Raw genomic sequence first — 26161 nt, forward strand, 5'->3', positions numbered from 1 at the left:
AACCGAGTCAGATACCTAACCCACTAAGCCACCTAGGCATCCCTCATCTTAATCATTTTAAAATATAGAGGTAAATGTTACTAAATATTTCCACATTCTTAGGTAGCCACCATCACCATCCATCCTCAGAACTCTTATCATCTTCTAAAACTGAGACTCTGCCATTACAACAACTGCCATTACTCTATAACAACTTCTCATTTTCCCCTCCTCTGAGTTCCTGGAAACCACCACTCTACTTTCTGTGTCTGTGACTTGGACTACTACAAGTATCTTGTGTAAGTGGAATTCTACAGTAGTTATCTTTTTGTGACTGGTTTATTTCACTTAGCCTATTGTCCTCAGTATTCGTATATATCGTAGTGTGTATCAGAATTTCCTTCTTTTTCAAGGCATGTAGTTATTCAGTTTTCCCAGCACCCTTTGTGAAAATCATGTGAGCATATGTGCGAATATTTATTTTTGGGCACTCTTTTCTTCTGGTCTATATATCTATCTTTATGCCCAAACCACACTGTTTTGTTTACTATAGCTTTGTAGTAAGTTTTGAAATCAGAAAATGTGAGTCGTTGAGGGCGCCTGGGTGGCTCAGTCAGTTAAGTGTCTGACTTTGGCCCAGGTCATGATCCCATGCTTTGTGGGTTCGAGTCCCTCGTCGAGCTATGTGCTGACCGCTCAGACCCTGGAGCGTGCTTTAGATTCTGTGTCCCCTCTCTCTCTCTGTCCCTCCCCTGCTTGCACTCTTGTCTCTCTATCTCCCAAAAATAGACAAACATTTAAAAAAATTGAAAAAAGAAAGTGTGAGTTCTTCAGTTTTGTTTTTTTTCAAGATTGTTTTGTCTGCTTGGGCTTTCTTGAAATTCCATATAAATTTTAAGATGGATTTTTCTATTTCTGTAAAAATGTTGGGATTTTGGTAGGAATTGCATTGGATCTGTAGATCACTTTCAGCAGTATTGGATCTTTTTCTCTATGAACAGGAGATGTATTTTCATTCACTTATGTCTTTAACTTCTTCCAGTCGTGTTTTGTAGTTTTTATTGTAGAATTCTTTCACTTCTTTGGTTAATTCTTATGTATGTTATTTTTCTGATGCTCTTGTAAATGGAATCGTTTTCTTCATTTCCTTTTCAGACAGTTCATTGTTCATGTATAGAAATTCAACTGATTTTTGTGTGTTGACTTCATATTTTGCTGCTTTGATGAATTCATTTATTGTTCTGCAAGTTTTTTGGTGGTATCCCTAGGTTGTCTACATTTAAGGTCATATCATTTTTTTTTAATGTTTTATTTATTTCTGAGAGAGAGAGAGAGAGACAGCGTGAGCAGGGGAGGGTCAGAGAGAGAGGGAGATACACAATCTGAAACAGGCTCCCGGCTCCGAGCTAGCTGTCAGCACAGAGCCTGACACGGGGCTCGAACCCATGAACCGTGAGATCATGACCTGAGTTGAAGCCAGACATTAACCGACTGGAGCCACCCAGGCGCTCCAGATCATATCCTCTTAAACAGTTAATTTTATTTCTTTTTCAGTTCGTCTTTTATTTCTTTCTCTTGCCAATTGCTCTGGCTAGGATTTCAATTACTGTGTTGAAAAGAAGTGGTGAATGCAAGCATCCTTGCTTTGTTTCAGATTTTCCATTATTGTGTTGAAAAGAAGTAGTGAATGCAAGCATCCTTGCTTTGTTTCTGATTTTAGAGGAAAAGCTTCAGTCTTTTATCATTGAGTACAGTATTTGCTGTGGTTTTTTTAATATATAGCTTTTATTATGCTGAGGTAGTTTCCTTCTATTTTTAGTTTGTTTAGTCTTTTTTTTTAATCATAAAAAGGTGAAGTTTGTCATGCTTTTTCTCCATTAGTTGAAATGATCAGGTGGGTGTTTTCCTTCATGTTGTTGATTTGGTGTATTTTACTAATTAATTTTTCTCAAGTTTATTTTGAGAGAGGGAGGGAGGGAGGCAGGGTGGGAGGGAGAGCGAGCTAGCACGTGTTGAGGAGGGTCAGAGAGAATCCCAAGTCGACTCCACACTGTCCGCACAGAGCCTGATTCAGGGCTTGAAGCATGTACTGTGAGATCATGATCTGAGCCGAAGTTGCACACTTAGTAACTGAGACACCCAAGGGCCCTGAAGAGAGACAGAATCGTAACCAGGCTCCATGCCCATTGCAGAGCCCAGCAAGAGGCTTCATCTCCCCACCATGAGATCATGACTTGAGCTGAAATCAAGAGTTGGATGGATAAACCAACTGAGCCACCCAGATGCCCCACTAGTATTGTGTGTGTGTGTGTGTGAGTGGGGATTTTTGCATTGTTATTTTAGGAGATATTGGTTTGTAGTTTTCTTGTAGTATCTTTATCTGATTTTGGTATCAGTATCATGCTACTCATAAAATGAGGAAGTTAGGAAGTATTCCCCCCTCTTCAGTTTTTTGGAAAAGTTTTAGAAGAATTGGTATTAGTTCTTCTTTCCATGTGTGGTAGCATTTTCCAGTGAAGTCATCAAGTCTAGGGCTTTTGTTTTTTTGGAATTGTTTTGAGTACAGGTTCAATTTCCTTACTAATTATTGGTCTATTCAGATTTTCTGTTTCTTCGTGATTTTGTCTTGGTAGATTTTGTGTTTCTAAGAATTTGGCCATTCACCTAGGTTATCCAGTTTGTTGATGTTTAGTTATATTTTAAATTTTGGCCTTTGGTTTAATGTTCAACTCAGAATTCTCTAATCACTTGGAAATATTCAGGTCAGGGGTTTTCAACTGGTGATGCTTTTCCCTCCAGGGGACATTTGGCAATATCTGGAGACATTTGGTTGTCACAATTTGGTGGGGGTGGGGAGGGAAGAAGGTAGAAATGCTTGTGACATTTGAAGGTTAGAGACCAAGGATGCAGTTAAACATCCGAAAGTGCACAAGACAGGTTCACAACAAAAATTACCCAGCCCAAAATGTTAATAATGCCATAGCTGAGCAACTCTGATTTCAATTTTCCTTATACATTAGCAACATTATTAAAATTATTAACAACCTGGCTGTTATTTGTTGAATACCTGTGTACCAAATTACTTCTAGGAGAAAAACACTGATATGAAAGTAAAAATTAATAAACATTGTAGTAAGTGCTTTGAAGGAGATATGGAGATATACATGATATAAAATGATAGAGTAATTCGTAATTAGGTACGAGTCCTGATAAGATGGCATTTTAGAATATCTGAACCATGAGGAGAATTCATTTCTCCACGGATAGGGAGGAAGTGTGTGGATCTTCCATATAGGTTTACATGGTAAGGTTTGTAGATGAGCCTCTGCTCTCCTGGGGGTGGGAAGCTCCGTGCTCTGGAGACCGCACAGGATGGCAGGCTTGGAACTGGTCTCTGTCCGTTAACAGCATGCACATTCAGGGGTACCCGGATGGCTCGGTTGGTTAAGCCATATTGTTAGACATTTTGGCCCAGGTTATGATCTCGAGGTTTGTGAGATCAAGCCCCTTGTCAGGCTCTGTGCTGACAGTGAGGAGCCTGTTTGGGATTCTCTCTCTGTCCCTTCTCTGCTGGTGCGCACACTTACGTGTGCTTGCTCTTTGTCTCTCTCTCAAAAATAAATTAACAAACTTAAAAAAAGAAAAAAGCCTGTTCACTTGAGATGTGACTAATGTGACTGAAGAGCTGAATTTTCAATTTTATTTAATTTTTGTTAATTGAAATTTAAATAACTGCTTGTGGTTATCATTGGAAACCAGCTTTAGAGGATGACAAAGTCTAGATCCTGCCAATTTTGTAAAGTTCTGAAACAGCATTTGGATTTTATTTGGCATGCCAGAGCCTTTCATGTATGGATATGACATGATAAGATTTAAATTATAAAAATACTCTGATACTTATTGTGTTAGTGGATGAATTGGAATTTACAGTTTACACAGGGGACAGAATGTGGTTCTGTTAAAAGTGGCTAAATGGTTCCAGGATCATACCAGATGAATTCATATCCTGGTGCTGTCACATACACATAGCAGCTGTATCTCATTGAGCAAGTTAACTTGTTTGTACCTTAGTTTCCTTCCTGATTAGTAAAACGAAGATAATTATTATATTTATCTCAAAAAGTCATTATGAAAGTTGAATGAGACAGATACTTTGTAGCAACCACGGCCACCATTACCACCCTGCTTTTACCACAATCACCACAGGAACCAGCGAACTCCTGACGACTCTTACCAGGCTTTTGAAATGAAATCTAAACAAGCTTAATGTTGGGTTAGATGAAATGTTTATGTTTTCCATTTTAATAATGTGACTTTTAAGACTTTAGTATTTACCACATAAGATAATTTTGGAATGTCTAACTTTATTAAAATAGAAAAGTAAGCTGTTTCCTTTAGTAAACTATAAATGTACATTATAGAAAACTAACAAAATCAGGGGATAAAAAGACTTAGTGTCATTACCCATGTGTTAAATAGTGTTAACTTTTTAAATATTTCCTCTTTTTAGTCAGTCACTGCCATGTTGTTAGATATATTGCTTTATTTTTAGTTAATTCCATATAAAAGTTTTGGTCATGTTTTAGCTATTGTTTCTCATGGCCATGTAGTATTCCATGGTATAGATATAAATGGATCAAGAAGATGTGATTTATCTATACCATGGAATACTACATGGCCATGAGAAACAATGAAATCTGGCCTTGTGTAGCAACATGGATGGACCTTGAGGGTGTTATGCTGAGCGAAATAAGTCAGGCAGAGAAGGACAAATATCATATGTTTGCACGTATAGGAGGATTAGAAGGAACTTAACTGAGGAACAAGGGGGAGAAGAAGGGGGGAAATGTTGGGGGAAAGGGAGAGAGGCAAACCATGAGAGACTCTTGAATGCTGACAAAAACTGAGGACTGATGGATGTGGGGGGAGGGGGGAGGGGTATGGAGGAGGGCACTTGTGGAGATGCGCACTGGGTGTTATGTGGAAACTAATTTGACAATAAACTATTTGTAAAAAAATAAATTAAAAAAATTAAAAAAAATAAATTAATTAAAAAAAATAAAAGTTTTGGTCAAAATAATATAATTTTAACAAAATGTCCAGGAGTTATTGTAATGATAGATTATTATCATCCTATTTTTATAAATTGGTAGTAAAACAGGTGAACAAAATTGGTACTCTAGAAAGGTAGTCAGATGAGCTAAGGTTTGTGTTACTTTTATTTCCATGTAGAAGTTTATTTTTTATTGAAATGTAATTGACTTATAATATTATAAATTTAAGACATACAACCTTTTGATTTGATTATACTTCCATATTGCAATATGATTACCATGATTACCTTAGCTAACACCTCCATCATGTCACATAATTACCATTTCTTTTTTATGATGAAAACATTTAAATATTGTTTTTTAACAGCGGTCCAGTATATAATACAATATTGTTAAGTATAGTCACAATCTGTGCATTCGATCCCCAGAAGGTTTTCATCTTTTAACTGCAGATTTGTACCGTTTGATCAGCATTTCCCCAATTCCTCAACCCCCAACCCCTGGTAACCACCATTCTTTCCTTTGTTTCTATGAGTTTTGACTGTGTTATGCTCCACATATAAGCACTATCATACAGTGTTTTTCTTTGTCTAACTTATCTCACCTAGCATAATACCCTCATTGTCCATTCATATTGTTGCAGTTGTCAGATTTACTTCCTTTTTTATGGCTGAATATTAATTTGTGTGTTTGTGTTTATGTACATCACATCTTTATCCATTCATCTGTTGACTGGTTTTGAAGTTGTTTCTATGATCTTGCCTATTGTGAATACTGCTGTAGTAAACTTGGAGGGCAGTTATCTTCTGATACCTTATTTTCATTTCTTTTGAATGTATGCCCAGAAGTGGGATTGCTGGATCATAGAGTCAGCTGAGTGTAAGCCTTGTATTCTTCTTATTTTTTAAGTACTCCCTACACCCAGTGTGGGGCTTGAACTCAAAATTAAAAGACATATGCTCCAGTGACTGAGCCAGTCAGGCACCCTGAGCCTTATTATTATTTTGAGAGATCACCTTGGATTGAATACTATAAAAATGGATAAGCTATCCAAGACTAAATATATTTCATCATTTCCATATTCCTCTTGGGTTCACCTTTTACTAACATCTTCAGAAAGTTTTACTTTTATAAAAAACCTCATTCATACCTGTCACTTAACATCACCCTCCTTTCTTTAGATAAATCTCATAATCAGTATCATCAAATACTGTACTTAGGAAAGGCTGATGCTCCTGCTGTTATATTTTGTTATTGTTGTTAAAAATTATGCCTGTTGGGGCACTTGGGTAGCTCAGTTGTTTATGTGACACACTTTGGCTCAGGTCATGATCTTGTGGTTCTTGAGTTCAAGCCCTGCATCTGGCTCTGTGCTGATAGCTCAGAGCCTGGAGCCTGCTTCACATTCTGTGTCTCCCTCTCTCTCTGCCCCTTCCCCTCTCATGCTCTGTCTCTGTCTCACAAAAACAAAGAAACATTAAAAATTTTTTCAAAATAATAAATAAACATTAAAAAAAATATGCCTATTGGGGTGCCTGGGTAGCTCAGTCGGTTAAGTGCTGGACTTCAGCTCACGATCCGTGGGTTTAAGCCCTGTGTTGGGCTCTGTATTGACAGCTCAGACCCTGGAGCCTGCTTCAGGTGGTGTGTCTTCTTCTCTTTCTGCCCCTCCCTGCTCACTGTCTCTCTCTTTCTCAAAAATAAACATTAAAAAAATGTGCCTGTCAATTAGATTGAGTCTTTTCTGAATTTCCTTTCTTTCTAAATGAAGAATAGTTTTATTTATTTGCTGTAATATTTAGAACATGTTTGAAGTTTCTTTTCTGTAGCTTTTTTTTTTTTTTTATACAAAAGTTTGTTTAGTCTTAGAGAGCAAGTAAGCAAGGGAGAGAGGGGCAGAGAGAGAGGGAGACAGAGAATCTGAAGCAGGCTCTAGGCTCCAAGCTGTCAGCACAGAGCCTGACACAGGGCTCAAACTCATGGACTGCGAGATCATGACCTGGGCCGAAGTCAGACACTTAATTGAGCCACTCGTATGAAGGGCTATATTTTCCTGTGTGGGAAGCTGCCTTCTTTTTGTTGACCTCACACAGAGGAGATTAAAAGCAATACTATACTGGGGCGCCTGGGTTTGAGCCCCCCCCCCCCCCCCCCNGCTCTGTGCTGATAGCTAGCTCAGAGCCTGGAGCCTGTCTTTGGATTCTGTGTCTCCCTCTCTTTCCGTCCTTTTGCTCATGCTGTCTCTCTCTCTCTCTCTCAAAAATAAATAAAACATTAAAAGATTTAAAAAAAAAAGCAATACTGTACTCAGCCTTTTTAGGATCAGAGCTCTTGACCATATGATGGAAGCATTGGATCTCCTTTGCAGAGCAGTGAATTTAGAATCTGTACATGTTTTTATTGCAGTTTTATGAGAATGCAAGGACCCTCACTCATAAGATTCCTTGCTAGACTAGGTTTCTCTTGCAAGGGTGCTCTGTTTTTCTCTGGTCCTAAGTATAGGGAAGTAGCCTAGTTGTTATTTTATACCATTGTATATTAAATGGACACACCTTATTCAGATTTTACATACCCTTCCATCTTGAAGTACCTGATTAGCTTTTATGTATATGGATCTTATTTGTATCCTGGTTTTTCAAAATTCTAGTCTGTTTTTCTGCTTTTTGTGGTGTCTGCTGAGTAAATACATTTATAGAAATTTGGATTCCTTGTTAATATTTAATGAGCAATTCCACATAAAATATTAAATCACATGCCTAATTAAATATTGTTTAATATTTATTTACTTGATTTTCCTACTTTAAAAGGAGGATTAACCTTAAAGATATAGAAAAGTTCTGTTGTTAAATGTCACCTATAAATTGCTTTTGAATTTTTTAGATAAGAAAATAGTAGAGATAATAATCAAAGCCTTTCATGTTAGAGCTTCAAAAATGTGTTTCATTAAACTCCTGGATTTTGCCTTCAGGGCCATTTACAAAGCATCATCTGTACTGTTAAAAAAATAAAAGTACTGATAGGGACCAATTTAAAATAAAAGGAGTCATAGGAAATTGGATGTCATAAGTACTTCTGTGGTAAGTGGAGTTGTAATTATTTCAAGAAAATATTATTTCAAAATGGATTTATTACCACTGTGAAGTTGGTGGCATGAATAGCAAGGTCATTTTTTACTGTAAGGTTTGATAGACATGGACAGTGTTTACTTTCCACTTAATTCAGTTCCCTTTTTATCTTATTTTTAAAAATTTTCTATATTTTAATGTGATTTCTTTGTTTTTGAGGGAGAGAGTTAGAGAGCAGGAGAAAGGCAGAGAGAGCGAGAGAGAGAGAATTCCAGGCAGGCTTCATGCTTCCAGCCCGGAACCTGATGTGGGGCTCAAACTCAAAACCAATTGTGAGATCTTGACCTGAGTCAAAACCACATCAGACGCTTAACCGACTGAACCACCTGGATGGCCACTTTTTGAAAAAAACATTTTTTTAATGTTTGTTTATTTTTGAGATAAAGAACATGTGTGCATGTGGGATGTAAGGGCAGAGAGAGGGACAGAAGATCTGTAGCTGGCTCTGTGCTGACAGCAGATAGCCTGGTATGGGGCTCAGCGGGGCTTGATCCCACAAACCATGAGATCATGACCTGAGCTGAATTCAAATGCTTCATCAACTGAACCACTCAGATGCCCCATTTATTTTTTATTTTTTAAAAATGTTTGTTTATTCTGAGAGAGAGAATGAGTGAAGGAGGGGCAGAGAAAGAGAGGAGAGAGAACTTTAAACAGGCTCCGTGCTGTCAGTGCAGATGTAGTGCTCAGTCTCATTACCTGAGCCAAAGTCAGGAGTTGGATGCTCAACTGAATAAGCCACTCAGGTTCCTTTTAATATATATTTTTTTAATGTTTATTTATTTTTGAAGAAGAGAGAGACAGCGTGAGTGGCAGACAGGCAGAGAGAGAGAGGGAGACACAGAATCTGAAGCAGGCTCCAGGTTCTGAGCTCTCAGCACAGAGCCTATGGCAGGACTCGGATCCATGACCTGTGAGATGATGACTTGAGCTGAAGTTGTATACTTAACCAACTGAGCCACCCAGGCGTCCCATAAGAGTACTAATTTTTATTTTTTAATTTTTTTAAACATTTGTGTCTTTTTTATTTATTAAAATTTTTTAAAAATAGCTTTTATTTATTTTTGAGACAGAGAGAGACAGCATGAGTGAGGGAGGGGCAGAGAGAGAGGGAGATACAGAATCTGAAACAGGCTCCAGGCTCTGAGGTGGCTGTCAGCACAGAACCCGACATGGGGCTTTAACCCATGAACCGTGAGATCATCACCTGAGCCGAAATTGGACACTTAACCGACTGAGCCACCAGGCGCCCCTAAACGTTTATTTATTTTTGACAGAAAGAGAGTGTGAGCGGGAAAGGGGCAGAGAGAGAGAGGGAGACACAGAATCAGATAGAGTTTCTAGGCTCTGAGCTGTCAGCACAGAATCTGACGCTGGGCTTGAACTCATGAGTGGTGAGATAATGACTTGAGCTGAAGAAAGATGCCTAACTGACTGAACCACCCAGGTGCCCCAAGTGTTATTAGTTTTTATATGTGAAGGTAGTTTTACTAAATGGTTGGATTATCTTTTAGTAGAATGGATATCCTTACCACTTCTATTTTTCCCAAGCCAACCTAGTTGATTAAGGTTTTGCTACTAAGTTGGGAAAGGACCTTGGGATTTTATTTTCTTTTAATTCCAGTACAGTTAATTTACATTGTTATATTGGTTTCAGGTGTGCATTATAGTGATTCAGCAATTCTCTACTCTGATACAATCTTCCCATCCAAAAGCAGGACTTTGAAATCTGAAGGCTGTTGTCTAGGCTATGATTAGCAATGAAAGAAATTAAAATCTATTTGTTATCTTCACCTGATTCCTTTGTATTGTAAAGCATCCCTGGCCACCTGAGTTTTTCCTGGCATTTATGAGTTGATACTCTAAATCAGGTTTACTGTCAAAGAGCCAAATTATAAATAGTGTGAGATTTGGTGGAATTAATAATATAGAATTTATACTCAGTAGTCTGAGCGGCCACTTGTTTGCAAGCATTGTCATAAGTGCTTGTTACATTCTATCCCTTTCCATAGGTACTCCAAGGAGGCAAACGGGCCATTAGAATCACAGCGATGACTGATTGCTCTGAGCAGCAACAGGGGCAGAGAGGATAACGTGAACCTTGTCTTCCTCAGCTATATCATTCGCTTAAGTAGGATTTTATAGGTCAATCTAGTAACCTAATTATCAAGTTTTAAATAGCCCATTTATCCACTGTAAAATTAATGTGTGCCTGCTAGAAATAAGTGAAACTCAGAGAAAAGTATAAGAGGGAAAAAAATGACCAATGGTCTTGATATGAAAGGGTCTTGTACTCATTTTGACATGTATCTTGTAGTTGTTTTGTTGTGTACTTTAAAAAACTAATACTTTTGGGGGCACCTGGGTGACTCAGTTGAGCATCTGGCTTCAGCTCAGGTCATGATCTTGGAGTTTGTGGGTTTGAGCTGATAGCTCAGAGGCTGGAGACTGCTTTACATCTGTGTCTCCCTCCCTGTCTGCCCCTCCCCTGCTCACACTCTGTCTCTCTGTCAAAAATAAACAAACATTAAAAAAAATTTTTTTAAGAAAAGAATACTTTTGAGATTAGTGTACCAGTTTCCTATCCCTCTTTCTTTACTTAAAATTATAAGCCGCTTCTCATTTTTAAAAAAGTCTAAATATATATTTTAAGAATATGTTTAACCCATTTCCAAGGGAACAACACACAATTTTTTACTGTTATAATGTTTAAATAATATTTGAACAGCTGACTCATAACTTTAATTTTTTTCTGACCAAATAATTTCAATTAAGAAAGAGATCAGAAAATAAAAGTGAATAGAATGAAAGTCAACCATGATCTTATTTCCCAGAGAAATACCTGTATATAGAGCAAATTGATACTTTATGTTTTTATATACATACATAAAACAGATACATAAAATTTTACAACTAATACGCATATAACTTGTTCACACTTAGTATGTACTGCTTGTAAATTGCATTTTTAATCTTCTATCACGCATATCTTCTCATGTCAGTATAGAATATACATCATAGCTCCTATGGTATTTTCAGTACCTCAGCTTCTTAATGACCTGTGTCACTAGAGAACTATGTCATAATATTTTTGGCTACATTGGGAAGAAAGCACTTTTAGGGGTGAAGAAGTTTATAAACAACAGTGTTCCTTTGTACTGTAATTTATATAACTAGTCATCTATTGGTGGACATTTCAGGATTTTTAAGTTCTTTTATAAATAATACTGAGATGAACATCATTGTCCTTGTCTATTGATCTTTGTTGGTAATTTTTATTTCCAAAAAAATTTTTAATACTTATTTATTTTTGAGAGGCAGAGACAGAGCGTGAGCAGGGGAGGAGCAGAGAGAGAGGGAGACACAGAATCTGAAGCAGGCTCCAGGCTTTGAGCTCTCAGCATAGAGCCTGATGCAGGGCTTGAACCCACAAGCTGTGAGATCATGACCTGGGCCCAAGTTGGACGCTTAACCGACTGAGCCACCTAGGTGCCCGTTTCTTGGTAATTTCTTAATAGCTAACTAATGTCCATCTATTTAAAGAAAACAATACATATGATTTCAGAAAGTCAAATAATATAGAATGCTTTATAATGAAAGGGAACAACCCCTTGCTTATTCCTCACTCTCTAGTCTTGCCCTTCAGGGGCAGTCCTGCTTGTAGCTGTTCTGTTTTTTGCTTCTAGTTTCTCTGGCCTTACCTATCTGGTATCTGTAAATAACGCTGTTTCTATCAGTGTTTGATTTGTCATTGCCCATTTATTCTTTGCTTTGTCGTATGGTGTTTTAGTTCTCTAACAGTCTTCTTTTGTCCCTTGTACTGTTTGAAACTAACATTAAAAAGTACTGAAAATTTGGTTCTAAAGAACATGGGCCTACCTTTTGGAACCAATGATCATCTTTATCAGAGGATATAGGAATTTATTTCATTATACAATCAGTGAATTAGTCCATTTTCACTAACCAGAGATTCAGTGATTTTTCTCTTATTTTGGCCACTCCTTTTTTGCTGGTTTGTTTCTGTGGCCACATCAACAAAGCAGATATTATGAGTTAAAGAGCATTGTGACTTCGTGCTATCCTCTAGCAGATACAATTCCTTTGTTGTTATAGCTAACCTAAACCGATCTAAAACTCATGTATTTCTTCTTCTTTTTTTTTTTTTTTAATATTTTTATTTATTTCTAGGAGAGAGAGAGAGAGAGAGAGTGTGTGAGCAGGGGAGGGTCAGAGAGAGAGGGAGACACAGACTGAAACAGGCGCCAGGCTCTGAGCTGGCAGTCAGCACAGAGCCCGACGCGGGGCTCGAACCCACGAACCGTGAGATCATGACCTAAGTGAAAGTCGGACGCTCAGCCAACTAAGCCACCCAGGCGCCCCTCATGTATTTCTTCTTAATTGAATATTTTTATATTCTTTTTTTTTTAATATTTTTTATTTATTTCTAGGAGAGAGAGAGACAGCATGAGCAGGGGAGGGTCAGAGAGAGAGGGAGTCACAGACTGAAACAGGCTCCAGGCTCTGAGCTGGCAGTCAGCACAGAGCCCGACGCGGGGCTCGAACCCACGAACCGTGAGATCATGACCTAAGCGAAAGTCGGACGCTTAACCGACTAAGTCACCCAGGTGCCCCGAATATTTTTATATTCTAAAAGTAGTCCTTGATCTTGCACATATGTAATATAAACTCATGTACTTCATGCTTACAAATGCACTATATACCGAGATAAATTGTCTCCTTAAAAAATAATTTGTATTTCTTATAATGATTTTGTGAACCTAATGTTTAATTTGTGGAGAGAAATATTTTAAAAAATTTTAATGTCTTTATTTTATTTTGAGAGACAGAGACAGAGAGCAAGCGGGGCAGGGACAGAGAGAGAGGGAGACACAGAATCCGAAGCAGTCTCCAGGCTCTGAGCTGTCAGCACAGAGCCTGATGCAGGGCTTGAACCCACTGACTGTGAGATCATGCCCTGAGCCGAAGTTGGATGCTTAACCAACTGAGTCACCCAGGCACCCCTATGAGGAAATTTTCGTAGCTTCCAATTTTTGTGTCAGACACTATATTAGGGACTCTCCAAGATTTCTCTAAACTTCAATATATCCCTCTAAGATTTCCTTATTTTACAAGAAGGGAAAATGAAACTTCGAGTTTTTTGCCCATAGTAACACACCTGTTCAATGATAAAACAGAAATTGGTATGATCATGTTTTCTCCTATGGTATTTTCAATACCTCAGCTTTTAACATATGAAAGAATAAGAGAAAGCCAACATGAGTAATAATAATTATGATAGAAATATTACTAAGCTTGCTGTTGCATCAGTAAAGCCCATGATCTGAAGTTAAGGTAGGTGAGTAGGATCAAATACTTCAAAGTTGGCCATGTCTTTTCTTGCAGTCAGATGTGATTCTGCATAGTTTTCCTGTTGATGCCTTCAGTTGCTGTGAGGCACTGCAGGTGGAAACTGTCTCTACACTTGATCTTAGCCAAAAGGCTGAGAAGCGATTGTCAGTCATCTCAGAAGCTGTTAATTAAAGTAATTATTACTTCTGAAATTGTTTCCTTTTTTTTTTTTACATTGAATCCCATGTGAAGATCATTTCCTTTCCCATTACCCAGCTTGCTTCCTCAGCTCTAGCTTCTACCTCTGTCTCTCTTTCTCTCAAGTTTATTGAGATAAAAGTCAAATATCATGTAACTCACCCATTTAAAATGTGCAATTCAGTGGATTTTAGCATGTTCATAGTTGTTCAGCCGTTACCACGGCTGGCATTAGGACATTCTCGTGCACCCAAAACAAAACCCTGCGTCCCTCCTTAGCACATCACCCCCAGTCCTAGGCAACCACTAATGTCCTTCCTGTCTCCTACAGATTTGCCTTCTCTGGAGATTTAATGTAAATGGACTCATGTAGTGTCTGGTTCTTTGTGATGATTTATATCTCTTAGCATAATGTTTTTATTGCTGAATAGTATCTGTCATAGGGGTATACCATATTTTATTTATCTTTTGATAGATAACTTCAGATGGTTGTATTTTTCCCACTGTTCAGCTATTATGGATAATGCTGCTATGAACATTTATATACAGTTTTTTTTTAATGGACATTCTAGCCTCTCTCTTAACCACAAAAAATAAAAGAGGTACAGTTTTAAAATTTCAGTACCTCCTCTTTGTCGAAAACAAGAAATTAAAATATCTTAGCGGGGTGCCTGGGTGGCTTAGTCGGTTAAGTATTCAACTTTGGCTCAGGTCTTGATCTCACAGTATGAGTTTGAGCCCCTCATTGGGCTCTGTGCTGACAGCTCAGAGCCTGGAGCCAGCTTTGGATTCTGTGTCTCCCTCTTTCTCTGCCCCTCCCCTGCTTGTGCGCTCTCTCTCTTGCTCTCTCTCTCTCTGTGTCTCTCTCTCTCTCTCAAAAATAAATAAACATTAAAAAATTTTATTTTTTAAACATTAAAAAATTTTGAAAAATAAAATCTTAGAAAGGAATATGTAGTTTTTCACAGTCTGGCTCTAAAATCAGGCTACAGTTGTACCAGCCCCATTTCTTTCTGTTTAGCTCTCTCTCCTTCACAAACCCTTTCCAAAGAGATCCTTAGCCTGTTTGCAGAACATGTTTGCCTTCTTAGCTCTGTACCCATTAATTTTCTTTTCAATATACTGTAGTTAATTCTTGGTCTCACCTGAAGCTTTTTACTTGACAAGGTGCCACTCAAATGTCACCAAACCTTTCCAGAGTTTCAGACCTGGTTACTTCTGGTTTTCAGTAATACTTTAAATATACCTCAGATACCACTTATCACATGATTTGTTTATTGTGACTTCCTTTCTGTTTGAGCTACTTTAGGACAAGGGTTATTTTCTATTTCTTGGTAGCTTAATACAGTGGCTGATACAGCTTTGAAGCTTAGTGTTGACTGTATTACAAAGGAGGTAAAATTAGTAATCGTATCAGATTGTTTTGTATTAGGATTACTGTGTGGTATGTCTCCTGCCCTTTATATTCTGTTCTTACATTAGCAGTCTGAATATTTTGGGGCGGGAGGGGGGGGATGTCTAATGTCTATTATACATCAATTAAAAATAGTACTGAACCGACCTTAAAAAAATTCTGTTTTGTCTTCATGTTCCTGAGATACTAGATACTTATTGATCCTAGAACAGATGAAATTGTGTCAGTCACTTATTTTGCCTTTGAGATTGTGAGATTCTGATTTTTTTAAATTTTAGTTTATTACTGACTTATTCTATGAGAATCTTGTTTTTTCTTTTAATATTATAAGCAGATAAATAAACCATATTGATTCCATGGGGAAAGCGACCACTTCTTGAGTATGTACTAATTAATACTGACAAAGCTGGTCCAAAAGTAAAGTTTTGTTTTGGTTTTTGCCTCCCCAGTTTATAAATTTCAAACTTTTTCACCTTTTCATTTGCTGGTTTTGTAGTTAGTTTAGAGACTGCCTGAATGTTTGATGATGAACCTACCTCTAAACTTGTCCTCCTTAGCCCTGACTCCTCTCTCGAGCTTAGATTCATATACTCAACTGAATATGAATTGCTTACAATGGGATATCTAATAGGCATCTGAAACTTACTTTTTCTGCACTGTTCTCCCTCTAATCCTTTTTGTGCCATAGTAATGCCTCTACCCACCTACTGTTTTAAGACTTAGGTAAAACTGCCTATGACAGCATCTGTCTGCTTCAGTATTTAAGTATTACTGAAATCATATAAAATTGACTTCTTTTAAAATGTCAGAAACACTTGTATATTTGGAATTTCTTACGGTTCAACCTTGTAAGTGTCAGTAAGAGTAGAGCAAAGAGGAAAGTCATTTACTCTTGCCTGCCTGCCTGCCTGCCTTCCTTCCTTCCTTCCTTCTTTTTAAAGTTTATTTATATTTGTTTTGAGAGAGACAGCACAAGTGGGGGAGGGACAAACCAGCCCAGAGCCCCACGTGGGGCTCAAACCCATAAAGCTGCAACATCTTGACCTGAGCTGAAACCAAGAGTTAGATCCTCAACTGTCTGATCCACCCAGGTCACCCAGGTGCCTGCCTGCCTGCCTGCCTGCCTGCCTGCCTGCCTGCCTGCCTTCCTTCCTTCCTTCTTTCCTTCTTCTTTCTGTCCTTCCTGCTTTTTTCTTTTTTTTCCTTTTTTCTTTTCTTTTTTAATTTTTAAAATGTTTAGTCATTTTTGGGGGGGGGGAGAGCGAGCGAGTTGGGGTGGAGCAGAGAGGGAGACACAGAATCCAAAGCAGGCTGCAGGCTCCACACTCTTGAGCTGTCAGCACAGAGGTTGACCTGGGACTTGAACACATGAATCGTATGATCATGACCTGAGCCGAAGTTGAATGCTTAACCGACTGGAGCCACCCAGCCATCCCTGCTTGCTTTCTTTCATAATGGTGGGTGAGCATTGGTGGTGATAAGAGAGATGTTGAAAAGTGTCATAATATTAAATAAAGTTTTCTAGTGTCTACTGTAGTGCTTCTTTTCAGTTGAGTAGGCCAGCTTTTATTTCCCAGTATCCATAATAAATAAATATCTGGAGATAGTGGGAAATAAATGATTTGAGGGAAATACCAGGATGATATAAAAAACTAAGTACTTAACCCATCCAGCTGCTAGAAGATCATAGTATTGAAAGTAGCCAATTAAGGAAAGCTTTGGAATCTTTCCAATCTACCCCAGATTGAACCTGGTCATTTCCATGCGAGTGTTGCAGCTGTTGGAATTGTTTTTAGATGACCTCAATAAATAAACTTTATCTTAGTATAAAAAAGTCAAGATTGCTTCTCAGACATAAACCGTGTGCTGTTTTTAGATGAATTATTGTTGAAAGAATTATTATTACTTGATAGGATTCTTGGAGTTTTCCTTTCAGTAAAGATTTAATTACTATGTATTTTTTAAGCAGTGTGTTTTATTGCATATATTGTATATTAGGCATTTATATATATGCAGTAATAGAAACACAGTGTCATACATACATATGTATGACATTTAACAATATATCTGCATTCAGTCATTGGCTGTCTAGAATCCAGTCACAAGTCTCTCTTTATGTGAGTGCTTCCTTAAAATAGAAAGTTTATATTTGGTGATGATCATGAGGGTACCCCTAGAGCCAGTTGCACACTGTGTGCCTTTGTACTTAATGTGTAGATGTGTTTTATTTGGCTTGTATAATGTTTGGAAATCAGGAAAATTTCATGTTTTTAAGAATCCTTATCTTTGGTTTCACTTGAAAACTTGGAAGATATAACATTACTTATCTGGCATTCCTGAATGGCTGCATTTGGCTACAGCTGAATGTCTGTGCACCTTTTGAAAGGTGGGCTTTCTCTCTAGTTCTCCATAGTCTATTTTTTATTGCTTGCTTTCACCTTGCCCTATCCACCTCTCACCCCCATATATTTCCTGCATGGTATTTCCACTGCTCTGGGGTCATAAAAGAATTGGGAAACATTACTGTTTTCTATATTCTAAAAAAAATTTTTTTTAATGTTAATCTTTGAGAGAGCTGTCAGCACAGAGTCCGATGCGGGGCTCAAACTTCTGAACTGTGAGATCATGACTTGACCTGAAGTCAGATGCTTAACTGACTGAGCCGCCTAGACACCCCTAATTTTTTCTATATTTTAATTATTATTTGAAAATTGTAGTTTCTTTGTGATAGCTTTTAATTGGCTAGATTATTTTATCAAGTCAGGTGATTTAGCCTTAAATAAACTTTATAAACTTACTAATCTTGGTTGTATGTTGTTTGTTGTTTACCTTTAAATTTTCAAAAGATCCTTTGATTCATATTGTTCAGCAAACACGAAATACCAGTTTTTATAGTTTTTTAAGGTAGAAATCTTGAATGGAAATTCACTAGCGAGCTGAAGGTTTCATTAGGTCATAGTTTTGGAGATTTCTTGTCTTGTGCCAATATTAGTTTTTTCCATATACTTTCTACTCTGTAACAACAGCATAAGTAATGCGAACTTAACTAATATTTTACTCCAATCTTTGGGTAGTTTGCTTGTTTTTTGTCTCTAATCTTTTTTTTTTTTTTTTAAGGGAATGGTAAAGCATTAAAATTTACATGTGTAAAAGTACAGAAAATTAAAAACTAAAATCATTTTATGCAGAAATTGTTTCACCTTCCAAGTAAAAGAAATAGAATAGTATGTAGCCTTTCCTAGTCGTAACTCCCTGTCTTCCCAAAGTAATGTATCTGTCTTAAAAACCTCCCTGCTTTTATTGACAGTTTTGCATTCATTTATGCATTTCTGAATGAATTTAGTCACATGTTTTCTGTTTTGGAACTCTTTGGAAATAATTTTGTGAATGTTTTTCTGTGTCAATGAGAATCATCCAGATTGTAGTGTGTTGCTTTGGTTTTTCATGGAGTTCTGTATAGGGAAAGACTACATTATTGTTCCATTCTCCTGTTAATCTGCAGGTGTATTCTTGCCCGGCTTTGGTTACTAAGAGCACTACAACCATGAACAGTTCTGTAAATGTCCTTTGGCACACATATTCCTGTTTCTCACAGAGGTATAGGTAGGAATGAATGAGCTGAGGCACAAGGTGTGCCTGTTTTCATGGTTACTGTAACCTGTCCCAAGGTGGTTGTACAAATTTATATTTCCACTAGCAAATGGGTGAAAATCGAGAACTTCCACATTATTGCCAATGCAAAAAATACTATATTGGTAAAAAATACAAAAGCTTATTGAGCTCATTATTACCTTTTATTTTTTTTATTTTTTATTTTTTTACAAATAGTTTATTGTCAAGTTGGTTTCCATAGAACACCCAGTGCTTATCCCCATCATTATTACCTTTTGAACTTAAATACCACACACACACTGCACTTGAAGAAATTATTGATTAAATTTGCGTAGGATTAATATTATATGAAAGACAATCATGCTTTTAGCTTTGGAATGGGCTAAGTATTTGTTCTAATCAGCTATTTTATACCTCTCTTCCCTGCATCCATAATTGAGATGGTAGTAATATGTTTGAAATAATGAGGAAACATGGTTGTTGTTTTTTTCCCGTTCTATAAAACTTCTTCCCTTTACCTTTGAAAAACGTGGAGTTTAACAATAAGATCTGAAATGGTATAATTTAACCAGAGAGAAGAAACTTTTGCCAGAGATCAGAAGGTTGAATAATCATTAATTTAGGAATATTTTGAAAGAAGTATTCAAAGTTTTATGTAACTTTCATTTTTATCCCCAGCAACCTCATTAGTCTTGTGCCATTTCCTTGGGATGGGGTTGTTACCTACTTACATCTTGAGTAATTTTGTAAAATTGTTTATTTATTTTGAGAGAGAGAACACACATGCATGCATGGGCAGGGGAGGGGCAACGAGAGGGAGAGAATGAGAATCCGAAGCAGGCTCTGGCTGTCAGCACAGAGCCCAAAGCGGGGCTAGATCTCACAAACCATACGATCATGGCCTGAGCCAAAATTAAATGTTAGACACTAAACTGACTGAGTCATGCAGGTATCCCATCTTATATATATATTTTTTAATTTTTTTAAACGTTTTATTTATTTCTAGGAGAGAGAGAGAGAGAGAGAAAGCGTGAGCAGGGGAGGGTCAGAGAGAGAGGGAGTCACAGACTGAAACAGGCTCCAGGCTCTGAGCTGGCAGTCAGCACAGAGCCCAACGTAGGGCTCGAACCCACGAACCGCGAGATCATGACCTAAGCGAAAGTCGGACGCTTAACCGACTAAGCCACCCAGGCGCCCCTATCTTATATTATTTTTAATTGAAGCTGGTATACCTTTTCCCTGCAAAGATACTAAGCTCTATAATACACTAAAAGCAAAATTAGTGTGTAATGCAGTATGACACTTGTAATAACAATCTTTTTCCATTAAGAGGAGTGTAATTGCAGGTCAGAGATTTATTGCATGTAGCAGCTTTTTTATTGGAAAAATTGTTTAGAATGATACGAATTTTATGTGTTCCTGTTACTTCTTCTTGCTGTCTGTCTTCATCGTCGTTGTCATCATCATCTTCTTCATCTTTTTCGTCGTCTTCTTCCTCGTCTTCTTCTTCGTCGTTGTCGTCATCTTCGTTGTCGTCATCGTCTTCATCATCGTTGTCTTCGTCATCGTCGTCATCGTCTTCATTGTCGTCGTCGTCGTCGTCGTCTTCTTCTTCTTCTTCTTCTTCTTCTTCCTCCTCCTCCTCCTCTTTCTCTTCTTCCTCCTCCTCCTCCTCCTCTTGAAGGTTTCTCCTAGAAGCAAATCATTGAAGGAGTCCACAGCATTGGTTTAAATTTTTTCTGGTGGGGAGTGGGACAACAGTCAGTTGTCCTTTTTACTTCTTTGTTTGTAGATAATGCTTGCCTATGTGAACATTTTTATTTCCTTTAGAGGTTCCTCAGAGGGGGCCTTTCTGCAGGCCACAGGCCCTGGAGGGTTTCAGGCTGGGGCTGGAGATGGCTCCTGTGCTCTCTGCCCACTCTGGCAGCCTGGTCACCCTCCACTGCTTGTTCTAGTCTTCTCCCCACTCCCCACCCCCCCCAGGGCCCCAGGACCTCCTCTCTGAACCTTCACTCCCACCCAGGGGCCAAGAGATGCCAGCACTGTGAACCAGCCACATCCCCTCTCCTATTACTTTTATACGGATTTATTTTCTTTGGCTTGCTTTATTAGTAGAAACCTCCAGTTTTGGGAGGGAGTGCCCTACTAGAATTTACAGTACCAAAGGACTCTTGCAGTTTGACATAGCTCTTTAAGAATGGCAACGGGTACACACCTTAGGGGTATTTGCCTGTGAAGGTTGTTTTTCATTGGTGCTTGCTTTATAAGGAAAAATTAAAAAAAATTTTTTTTTGTTTTACTTATTTTTGAGACAGAGACAGAGCATGAGTGGGGGAGGGTCAGAGAGAGAGGGAGACACAGAATCTGAAACAGGCTCCAGGCTCTGAGCTGTCAGCACAGAACCTGATGCGGGGCTCGAACCCACAAACTCTGTGATCATGACCTGAGCCGAAGTCGGATGCTTAACTGACTGAGCCACCCAGGTGCCCCATGGAAAATTTTAATGTAGTAATAGCATAATACTTAATGGCTTTGGCAAAATGCATTTTCTTCTCTCAAACGTGTATTTTATTGGTTGGTACAGTACTCTTAAAAAAGTACACTCAAGCAGTTTTCAGGGAAAAATGATTTATGTGAACACTAACCTTTATCTGAAATCATTGATATATTTTTCCCCATCTTTGCCAGTATATAGAGGAATTTCTTGGGGCGCCTGGGTGGCTCAGTTGGTTAAGCATCCGACTTTGGCTCAGGTCATGATCTCACGGTTCATGGGTTCAGGCCCCGCGTCGAGCTCTGTGCTGACAGCTAGCTCAGAGCCTGGAGCCAGCTTAGGATGTGTCTCCTCTCTCTCTGACCCTTCCCTGTTCATGCTGTCTCTCTCTCTCTCTCTCTCTCAGAAATAAATAAAAAACATTTAAAAAAATTTGGAAGAATTTCTTTACAGTTCTTAATAGTGTATGTTTTTCTTTTTTTTTTCCTGATTATTTTACATATTAATTGTCACTGATAACAGTCCACCTCTATGTATTTTTCATGTCTTTTATTTAGTTATGTTACTTTATTTCCCCATTGTTTGCTGTTTCTGCCTTTCTTGCTATTTGTAGTGCTGTTGGATATATCTTTTTTAAAAAACTTTTTTAATGTTTATTTTTGAGAGAGAAAGTGAGCATGAGCAGGGGAGGGGCAGAGAGAGGGAGAGAGAGAATCCCAAGCAGGCCCTGCACTGACAATACAGAGCCTGATGCAGAATTTGAACCCACATACCAGGAGATCATGACCTAAGCCAAAATCAAGAGTTGGATGTTTAACCTACTGAGCTACCCGAGTTCCTCTGGATATATTTTATGTTCCTAATTTTTGAAGTGAGATTATTTCTTTAGGGTATGTGTCCCAATCTCGAATCATTATTTGGGTATGGTTTTAAGGCAGTTGTGACTCCATATTCTGTAGTTTTGGAGACAAGGTAAACTCTTTCACAGTACCTATGACCCATTGCCTTCGATACCTGCCAGTAATGGGGTAAAGTTTTTTTGTTGTTGTTTGTTTTTGTAAATTTTACTTTTTTTTTTAACCTTTTTTTTTTAATGTTCATTTATTTTTGAGAAACAGTGACAGAACACGAGTGGGGGTGAAGCAGTGAGAGGGAAGAAGATTGTAGGCTTTAAGCTGTTAGCACAGTGCTCTACGTGGGGCTCGAACCCATGAACTGTGAGATCATGACCTGAACCGAAGTCGGACGCTTAATCAGCTGAGCCGTGTAGGTGCCCCTGTAAATTTTACTTTTGTTACGATACACATGAAGTAATATTTTAAAATATTTACTAATTTTTATTTATTTACTTTAAAATAACCCCCCAGGGTGATTCTTTTCCTTGTTTATTTATGTATTTTTTTCAGAGAGAGAGTGCGCACGCACATGTGCTAGGGTGAGCAGGGAGGGGCAGCAAGAGAGAGACAGAATCCCAGTCTCTGAGCTGTCAGCTTAGATCTTGATGTGCTTGAACCCACAAACCACGAGATCATGACTTGAGCCAAAATCAAGAGTAGGATGCTTAACGACTCAGCCACCCAGGCACCCCTATATTTCTTTATTCTTAATCAACTCCAATTTGTTTTTACATTATCCTATATTATTAATGGTTTATTATCCTCAGTAAACTTAATATTTGATTGTTCTATCAGGATGAATTGGAGAATTTACCTATCATAGATTTTATATAGCTAACTTCTTTGCTATCACTTTGTTACACTGTGTGAATTTCTTTTTTTTTTAAACTTTTTCATTTAAATTCAAGTTAGTTAACATACAGTCTAATACTAGTTTTATATGTACAATATAGGGATTCAGTACTTTCATATAACACCCACTGCTCATCAAAGAGCTACTTATTTTAAACTTTATAATCTGATGCTTTAGAGGTTAATATGCAGCAGGGTCTTCTAAATGTATGTACACTAGTGGCTTTTTCAGATGTTTTGGCAAAGTAGACAAATATGCAGGTAACTGTTTTTTAGCAGACCAGTCATAAGTGTGTTATAGATTTTTGTGGAAGATTATCCAGATTAATTTGAGAAATAAAATTCCTCAGTGATAGGTATGAATGATCCCCTAATGCTAGTATAGAAGGTTCAAGGATTTGATTGTGCATTTGCAAAATAACATAGAGTAAGGAAACTCTAGACTTTACTGATGTTTTACATTTTATTTTTCCATTCTTTATTCTTATTAAGTCATTAGAAGTCCAAATATTAGAAAGAACGCACAATATAACGACTAAATCTCAACTTATTTATCGTACAAAAATATAAATATTTTAATTCAGTTCTGTATTATGGTCATTGTCTTCCTTTGAAAATATTGCTGATAGTTTTATCTAACTATAGCTGAAAAAGCAATTTAGGAATCTTTTTTGGATCAAACATCCCAAAGATATTTGCTATTCTCATTGTGTAAATTTCTGATGTTAAAAATATAGGGGCACCTGGGTGGCTCAGTCAGTTAAGTGTCCAACTTTGGATCAGGTTATGATTTCGCGGTTTATGAGTTTGAGACCCTCATTGGGCTCTGTGCTGACAGCTCAGAGCCTGGAGCCTGCTTCAGATTCTGTGACTCCCTCTCTCTGTGTGTCCCTCCCACACTTGTGCTGTTTCTCTCTCTTTCTCTCTTTTTCTCTCTCTCTCACAAATAAATAAATTTTTAAAAAAATTAAAAATTCAAAAATAAACATTAAAATTTTTAAAATCCATTTTGATATTTTACTTTAGCTGGATATTAAAATAATTTATTCTAAAACATGTGAAATAAGAATATACATTTACAAGCACTTGTCAGGGAGAAATTTGCTTGCAGGAACTCTTCATTTCTAGTTACTGGTTTTCTACAGTAGATGTTTACATAGTAATCCAGTTTTTATCCTTTGAATAATTTTCCTGAGATTTATAATTGCTGTTGCATTTCATGGTAAACTTCATGCCCTTATAAATGTAATTTTCAGTCAAAAGTGGAAAGAACCGTTTTTCAAGAAAATCATAAAGCCATAACAAAATTAAATACAGTTATTTTACGTCTTAAACTTTAGTCACATTTTAGCATCACTTAAATCTCTTTTATTTAGCCTGTAAGCTTTTTGCCTCTAGTTAGCTCTCCGTGAATCCATTTTATTTCAGCATTGGGGTCAGTCAGGTCTTAAAGCTGTTTTACATAGACGTAAAGAAATCTAAAGTTGGGTTACCATTATCGGGGACTAGACTTTATTTAGAGCTTCTGACTGAGGGCATTCCAGGAAAAACTAATATCATTTGGAAACTACTTTCCTTCCCATCTGAGGAGAATATTTAAATGTGAGAAAAATCAGGAAATCTGAGACTTGGGAGGAGAAAATACCTAATTGAATGTTGTCATTTCTTTGAATTAGATGTAGGCAAATAGTTTTTATTTTTTAATATATTATAAAGAACGTAATTATATCACAAAATTATATTTAACATCTATATTTCAATATAATTGGTTTTATCATAATCCTATATATTTTATGCATTTAAAAAATATGATTCTAGGGCTCCTAGGCGGCTCAGTTGGTTAAGTGTCTGACTCTTGATTTTGGGTCAGGTTATGATCTCACTGTTTCATGAGTTTGAGCCCTGCATCGGACTCTGTGCACTGACAGTGGAGAACTTGCTTGTGATTCTCTGTCTCCCTCTCTCTCTGCCCCTCCCCCACTCACAGTCTCTCTGTCTCTCTCAAAGTAAATACATTTTTTAAAAATTAAAAAAAAATATGATTCTGTGGGCACTTGGTTGGCTCAGGCAGTTAAATGTCTGTATCTTGATTTCAGTTCACATCATGAACTCATGGTTTATTAGATTGAGCCCTGTGATGGGCTCTGCATTGACAGCATGAAACCTGTTTGCAGTTCTCTCTCTCCCTCTCCCTCTGTCCCTTCCCTCACATGCATGCACTCCCTGTCTCTCTCAAAATAATGAATAAATATTTTTAAAAAATATGATTCTAGGAGAGGTCTGTAGTTTCTAATAGATTGTAAAAGCTTTCATTTCCCCCCCACCCCCTTTGAGGTCCTCACCTTAAGGAGAATGGATTCTTTCATATTCTATGATTATAAAATTGCCCCCCATTCATGGAGGTTTGCCAGAATTTCAGTCAGTGCTAGTCTGGGTTAGATTGTGGTAGAGAGGAGCTGGCTAGGATTCATTAGTGGACATTGGAAATGGGCCTGGGTAATGTGATTTTATATCCATCATAATAGGCTGATGGCAATTTATTGCCAGCAAAAAGTGGAAAAATGTAACTTTTGTTTACATAAAAGCATATGCTAATTATTTTTGCATACAAGTTCATGATTATTGATTTATTAGATTTATTAGAAAATAAAAATGAGAAAAAAAATACTTGTAATGCTTTCTGTTCAGATCTTTGTGTAACTCATTACAAGTATTTTTAATAGGACATATATACCTGCGAGTATGTGTATATGCATATATATACTTTATATACACACATATGTAGACGTAGATTGTAGGCTTAGGTATACATATAGAAATATACAAACATGTGACTTTACACAAACATGTGACTTTACATTTATAGTTAGGTGTACTGTTTTAAAAACAAAAATGAGCTGGGTCGCCCGAGTGGCTCAGTTGGTTAACTCTCTGACTCTTGGTTTTGGCTCAGGTCATGATCTCATTGTTTCGTGAGTTCAAGCCCCACATTGGGCTCTGTGCTGACATTATGGAGCCTGCTTAGTATTCTCTGTCTCCCTCTCTCTCTGCCCCTCCATGCACACTTTCTGTGAATCTATCAAAATTAAACGAATAAACTTTAAATCCAAAGCCAAAATCCAAAAATTTTTAAAAATGAGATTATACTCTGTAAACAAGTTTTCCCATTTTTGGTTCAGATTTATTGA

General features: G+C 37.5%; 1 protein-coding gene across 1 annotated transcript in view; it reads left to right on the forward strand.

The window, feature by feature from the left end:
• Positions 1-26161, forward strand: part of LOC120221383 (eukaryotic translation initiation factor 4 gamma 3-like) — a 211283-nt gene that overhangs the window by 93288 nt on the left and 91834 nt on the right. The window lies entirely within an intron of this gene.

Source organism: Hyaena hyaena, unplaced genomic scaffold, assembly GCF_003009895.1.
Source record: "Hyaena hyaena isolate Hyena2069 unplaced genomic scaffold, ASM300989v1 scaffold_780, whole genome shotgun sequence".
NCBI lineage: Eukaryota > Metazoa > Chordata > Mammalia > Carnivora > Hyaenidae > Hyaena > Hyaena hyaena.